The sequence below is a fragment of the Octodon degus genome, unplaced genomic scaffold (assembly GCF_000260255.1).
Source record: "Octodon degus isolate 3935 unplaced genomic scaffold, OctDeg1.0 scaffold00042, whole genome shotgun sequence".
Taxonomy (NCBI): domain Eukaryota; kingdom Metazoa; phylum Chordata; class Mammalia; order Rodentia; family Octodontidae; genus Octodon; species Octodon degus.
Window position 1 is genome coordinate 8,321,415 of NW_004524618.1, and position 7,481 is coordinate 8,328,895.

The following is a 7,481-nucleotide window of genomic DNA, read 5'->3' on the forward strand; positions in this document are numbered from 1 at the left end:
CTTTCTGCCCTGGAGCTAGACAGCCACAGACAGCATTCTCTGAAAATTATAAAACCAAATAAACTTCTCCTCCTAGTTTGAGTGCTAGCTGTCATGTTTCAATGCCAGGAAAGTGATTTGGACAATAATTTCCCAAATTTCGGAAACCAAGCAACTAAGATCTCCTTTAGTAGGTGAGCAACTAAAATGTGGTCCATGCAGGTGGTAGAAAATTACTGAGCACTAAAAGGAAATGAGCTATTAAGCCCTGAAAAGACATAGAATAAACTTAATTGGATGTTACTAAAAGAAACAGGCCAAACTAAAAAGGGTTCATACTCTACAATTCAAAATATATAACATAAACAAGCAAAACTGTACAAATAATAAAAAGTTTAGTGGTTGCCATACTAGAGGGGGAGGACAGATGGACAGCGAAAGTCCAGAGGATTTTAGGGCAGTGAAACTAGTGCAATGAAATTATGATGTTGGGTACTTTACACATTTGTAAAAACCCACAGGACAGAGAACAACCACTTACATGTCTGCACCCTGGGAGACTGAGGCAGAAAGATCAAAAGTTTAAAACCAAGCCAGGCAACTTATCAAAAAAAAACTAAAATAGGACTGGTATGTAGTTGATAGAAGGCACTAGCTTCAATCCCCAGTAGCAGGAAACAAAATGAGACACCCAAGAATATAACAGCAACAAAAGTGAACTCTAAACTGAGTTGTACAGAATAATGGGTGTGGCTGGGGGCCCATCAACTGCAGCATGTACAACCATGGGGAAGTTGACAGTGGGGAAGTTACGCAACTTGACAGTTGAAGTTCCCCAACTTGACAGTGGGGAAGTTACGCAAGAGGGTGGGGAGTATATGAGGACTCTGAACCTTCCAATGTTGCTGTGAGCAACCTCCCGCTGATTTGAAATATAACCTATTGGGCTGGCGAACTAGCTCATACAACTAAGCACCTGCTGAGGCAAGTGCAGTGACTGGGATTCAATCCCTGGTGCCACATGCTGCGCCAGCCCAATACCTGGGCATGCTGAGTCAGTCATGAGACCAGGTGTGGTGGCACAAGCCCCTAATCCCAGAGCTGGGGTGGCTGAAAACAGGAGGATCACTAAAAGTCCAAGCTACATAATGATACCCTCTACCAATTACACTAAAGAAAAAAATATGGCCTATTTTTAAATGAAAGAAATAAGCAAATATTCTCTTTTTAAGTGCCCATACTTTTCTTTCATTTTATTCCTCTGAATTGAAATGCATGTCCTTCAAAGAGAAAGATGATGACCAATTATCTTTCATCTTTTTAAGCACTAAGCCCTAGATGGAGGCCATTCACAAATATTTACTAAGTAAAGGTATTGATGAATGCCTAAGTAGGAAAAAACAACATTAGCATTCAAAAGCTTTTCAACTATCTTGATAATATCTGGCATACAAGGCTGGGGAGAGAGCTGGGTGGTCTAAGTGCCTGCCTGGCAAGCACAAGGACCTGGATTTGGTACCTAGTACCACATTCCATGCCAATGCCTGTAATCCCAGTGCAGGGGAGGCTGAGAGAGGAGAATCACTATGAGTCCAAACTGTGTAGTGGAACCTTGTACTAAATTAATTAATTAATTAAAATATATTAAAATAATAATATCTGATATGCAGCAAATACAGCAGCTAAGGCAGTATATGTCTGAGCTGTCATTAGATTAATTTACTGAGCACCATGCATTCCTTACCAGTAGTAAGTGTTTGGGGTCTGATATGTACCTGCATATTATTTATTTATTTATGCATTTAGTACAGGGTCTGCAGGGTCTCACTACACAGATTGGACGCATGATCTTCCTGTTTTCAGCCTCCCAAGCCCAGGGATTACAGGCGTGTGCCACCACACCCAGTCTAGGTCACTGTCTCAGGACTCCCTGGGGGCAGGGTTGGAACAGCACACCAAGGATGGAACCCAGGTCCTTGAGCCTTCCTAAGCAGGCTCTTCAGTACCCTGAGCTATCTGGCCAGCTCTGAGTGATATTTACTCTTCTGCAGGCCTATGAATTCCATGCAATATGAAATCTCACCTTGGCGTGTTTTTAAATTGAGAAAGTTTTATTTCATCTGTGCTACTTGACGTTTCACCCAGTAGTGTGAAATGAGTGAAATGAATTGTTCTGTGACAAATTCATTGCTGGATCATGGCACGCTACTACATTTCCTTGTACCACTATCGAGCCTTTCTGTGTTTAAACAATTTTGATTTTACTTGCTCATATTGATAAAAACCAAGTATTTCCACATTTCTCTCATTTTCCACATGCAGCAAACACAAAGCCACGCATCTCTGCAGGCATGTAGAACGGCTGCTGTAAGGCAGGTCTGGGAATGGAAATGCTAGGTCATACAAAGCCTGCAAATGTACTCAGTTTTATTACACTTTGCCAGTTGGCTCACCAAAGCAGTTGTATAACTTAGACTATGAGTTTTGCTTTATAAAACTATAGTTTTCTAGCACTAACTCATATCCCTGTAGACATTGGTGTTGATATGACAGTACTGCTTCCTGTCAACTTTGCTATGAGCTGTCTGTCAAATCCCTTAAATCAATCTTAGGTTTATTTAGAGTAGGTTCTCAAGTTCACCCCCACTGAAGCGGATTCCCACAGCTTTCCTGTAATTGCATGACCGGAGGCCATTGGTGCTCAGTGTTTATACCATATGAGTTTCTTCTCTAACATTTTAAAGTTCTTTCATTCTAAACCTACTTCCACTGTAATTGAAACTTTGGCTTAATGGCCAATAAAGGACTTCATTTATCTAAATGTGATCTGTTTTAGCAACAGATAGTGATCTGATTCTCATTCTCTGCTCTCCCTGTCTTGTCAAGCTTAATATACGGTTTCATTGTACTGTGGAATAATAGCACCGTAGGGCAATAATATGGCTGTGTAGATTTTAAGTCTAGATAACTACAGGCTTCAGCTAATGCTCCATAACTAAGATTTATTAAATACGTAATGCCTCAGAGCACAATTTAATAAAACAAACTGGACTGGGAGGCATTCAGGCAGTATTTCAAAGGAAATATCATGTTAAGTGATCATTTAAATAAGAATTTACTATGTGGAATAGGCCATTCTGATTTGCACTGAAATTACTACTAAATGTCTTTTTTTCTCCTCTCTAACCAGTTGCATTTTACTTCCCACTCCCTTTGAAAATTAGTATTTCAAAAGAGGAATTAAATTTGGCAATCAGAAGACAGAAACACATATTCCATCTGGCTTTTTGCTCAAGAAGGTTTTAAAATAGCTACTAGTGCTGGTCAGATAGTCAGTGGACTAAAGCGACGGCTTAGGCAGAGCACAGCAACCAGAGTTCAATCCCCTGCATGTTGTACTGGCCCTGCCTCGGGGGTGCGCTGAGCCAGAGATTGACACTGGATGTGGTGGCACACCTGTAATCCCAGTGGTTGAGAGGCTGAAAACAGGAGGATCATTACAACTCCTATCTATGTGGTGAGACCCTGTAGGCCCTGTAATAAATAGATAGAAAATAAAGTAGATAGTAGATTTTATTTTAATATAAACTTAAGAAATATTATATACACAACAATAGAAAAAGTAAGTGCACAATTTGATCATGTTTTCCTAACCCTAAATATATCATGTGATTATTAGCTAGATGAAGAGAAAGAATGTTTGCAGCCCCATAAGACTTCTTATGTCCTCTTTTCAGTATTGTTCCAACTAAAATAACTATCAAGTCATATATTTTAATAAAGCAAATGTTCTGTTTTGTAAAAGCATAAATTTCATTATGAAATTAATGATTACAAAATATAAACATATTTAATTTAAAAGCATAAAGGAAGGGAGAGTAAGAATTGAAGATAGATGCAGACATTCAATACTTTGTGAAGTATCCACTCCATCACCTTTCATATAGTGACTCAGTTCACTTCTTCTCCCATTTAAGTAACAATTTACTTAAGGAATTTTAGTAACAAATGGATTGATGTCATATTACCTTCCCATTCAGCTCTGGTTTGGTATCATTCTGCCCAGCAGGCAATTCCCTACTTCTAGAATATTTTGCCTTTTGGATACATATACAGTCTAAGGACCTGGGGCAAGGCAGAACTGCATGACACATTGGACACAGAAATGGCATGTTCCTATTTATCTTATAGTAAGATCACTTTCTCATCCCCAAGTAGCTCAGGTGACAGAAAATACAGGTATATTTCACATAAAACAAAACACCACAAATGTTTAGCTGCTTCTAGAAATGTCAAAGAGAGACACACTCACAAGATTGGTCAGCAGAACACATGTTCCACTGGCAACACTCCAGAAGCATAGTACCAATTTCTGAAATATCTATGAGTTAATTAACTCCTGGCCAATAAGCCTACACAAGAGTCCAGCATCTCATGAAAGGCATTTTGTATTTCATCAAAAATTGATGCATAAATATATGTGTGCACATTTATGCACAGATGAGAGAGGTAGGGAGAGAGAGGGATGGAGAGAGAGACACAGAGAGAAACAGAGACAGAGAGAGAGAAAGATAGAGACAGAGAAAGACAGACAGAGAGAAACAGAGAAAGAGACAGAGACAGAGAGACAGGCAGAGAGAAACAGAGAGAGAGAGAGAGAGATTGAAACATTAGCCTGATGTAAGAAACCATCAGCCCCACTAGAAATTCTTTTTAACTGTACATGTTCCATATTCTCTGATGGTGGGGCTTATTAAAACTAACTAATAGGCATTAACGGGGAACCATGGAGTGAGCTGAGAATCACTTGCAATGCAGGGCCCGCAAAAAAGCACACTGCATCCCAGAACACCACCTGGTGAAATCTCAGGGATGCAAACTCCACACTAGCACCACCTATCCAAGACTCTGAGGGATGTGCAAGCTAGAACAGGGCTACTCAGGAAAAACATGAGCAGTTCAATTCCACAGAGTCACCTTTGGGAAGCACAGTGACTAAGCGATCAGCCAGCATGCCCCAGAGAGCAGTCGGGGTGTGCACTGTGCCCGCTCCACATCTCCTAAGGCAGGAACTGGATTAAGAGACCGAACTGCAGAGCAGTGGCAATGTCAGCCTGCCTTGTTTTCCTATATGACCAGCATTCTAGGAGACAGCTTGCTCTCAGTGAGGCAGCGAGGTGGACACAGGATTCTTCCACACAACAAGAGCAGAACAGGATAATGGATTCAGCAACAAACAGAGGAAACTACTGAAGCAGCTGGAATTGCAAAATGCACAGAAAAAAAAGGTGGACATCACCAAAGGAAAGTTGGAGGTTATTATGCCTTGGATAACAAAATGAGTAACAGAAATCCTTGGATTTGAAGATGATGTGGTTGAGTTTATAGTCAATCAGCTAGAAGTGAAGAATCCAGGTTCCAAAATGATGCAAATCAACCTGACTGAGCTTTTGAATGGGAAAAATACTGCAGAATTTATGAAAGAACTTTGGCCCCTGTTGTTAAGTGCACAAGAAAACATTGCTGGAATCCTTTCTGCTTTCCTCGAACTAAAAAAGGAAGAAATAAAACACAGAGACTGAACAAAAAAATGGCACTGATGAAAAAGCAGGATGAAGACAAAGATAATAGAGATAAGGAAGAACAAGAAGACAGTAGAGAACAAAGGAAGAGGTCTTGAAGCTCAAGAATAAGCAAATCCAGATCTCCTTCCCCTAGAAGAGGCTCTTCCCCTGTCAGGAGAGAAAGAGAAAGTGCAGGCGTTCTCGATCTCCCCGACAGAGAACCAAGAGCTGGAGTCATTCTCCTGCTCCAGAAATGAAGGGAAAACCTCCAGAGCTCACTGAACCTTCCGTGAAAGTAAAAGAGCCTTCAGTACAAGAGGTCACATCTACTAGTGACAGCCTGAAGGTTCCCAAGCCCTAACCCAGGCCAGAACCTAAAAAACCTACTCCGGAAAAAAAACATTCCAAACAAGAAAAAGAAACGACGCGGCTGAGATCTCGAACACGTTCCAAATCGAGGTCACAGACCGGTTCTCGCTGACCTTCTCATACTCGACCAAGAAGGCGCCGTAGGTCCCCATCGAGATCATATTCGCCCAGAAGGCGGCCAAGCCCAAGAAGGAGGCCTGCTCCACGAGGAAGAAAAGCCGCCTCCTCCAAGGCATAGAAGGAGTAGATCTCCAGTAAGAGGAAGGAGGCGGTCATCAGCATCGCTGTCCGGGAGAAGTCTGTCATCCTTCTCATCCCTTTCCTGGCCACCACCAAAGAAACCTCCCCAGGGGTCATCCAGCCCCCCTCGAAAAACTCGTAGCTTAGGGCCGGGGAGATAGCTCAGTAGAATAAATGCTTGTCTGGCAAGCACAAGGTCCTGAGTTCGATCCCTGAAAACAAAAAAGCAAAACAAAAGCTTGTAGGTCAGTTCCTTCAGCAAGTCCTCAGAGGCGAAGGCACAGGCCGTCCCTGCCAGCTACTCCACCACCAAAACGGCGTCATTCCCCAGCACCCCAGCAGTCAAACCATACAAGGAAAAGCCGTGTTTCTGTGTCTCCTGGTAGAACCTCAGGTAAAGTGACAAAACATAAAGGTACTGAGAAAAGAGAATCGCCATCACCAGCTCCAAAGCCTACAAAAGTAGAGTTCTCTGAATCTGAAGAAGATAAACGTGGCAAAATGGGTGCAGCTGATCCTGCTCAGCAGAGACGCCAGAATCAAAGACAGAACCAGCATCCTACATCTGACTCTGGCTCCTCCTCTTCCTCTGAAGATGAACGCCCCAAGCTCTCCCAACTGAAAAATGGTGATGTGAGCCAGTGGCGAGACATTCCCCTTCCCGAAGTGCGTCGCTATCACCACGAAAGCGCCAGAAGGAACCTCCCTCGATGCAGATGGGAAAACGATTGCAATAGCCAGTGACTAAAAGCGGTAGATGAAAGAGAAACCCCTCGCTCCACCTGCCAGAAGACTCTGCTCCTGCTCGCGGCTCCTCCTCTGCAGCGATGCGGATCCCCCACACCACGGCCATAGGGAAGGACTCCTTCTCCTCCCCCTGGACGGTGCCCATCTTCCCCCAGAAGATGCTCTCCTCCCATACAGAGGCAGTGCTCTCCTCCTCCATCTCTAAAGAGAAGGACGGCTTCACCCACCCACCTCCCAAGAGAAGGGCGTCGTCGTCCCCACCACCAACGCGCCGGGTCTCCCCCTCGCCGCCTCCCAGAGAAGCTCCCCAGCCACCAAGAGACACTCACCTTCTGTTTCATCGAAGCCTAGGAAAGAGTCTTCCCGGAGCTCTACTGCCAGGGAGACCTGGTTACCACAATCAAACAAACGGCATTCTCCTTCATCGCTGCTTCTAGCTCCTCTGACTTTAAGTCCTCCACCCGCTTGAAGAGGAACGCCAGCCTTACCCCAAAGAACGTAGTTACGTCTCCATTAGAAGAGTCTCCTGGGCCTGTAATCCTAGCTCTTGGGAGGCTGCAAACAGGCGGATCACTATCAGTC

General features: G+C 43.4%; 1 pseudogene; it reads left to right on the plus strand.

Annotated features, from left to right (window-relative positions):
• The first annotated feature begins 764 nt into the window (after positions 1-764).
• The window catches only part of LOC105742214, a 7,419-nt pseudogene continuing 702 nt past the window's right edge, over positions 765-7,481 (plus strand).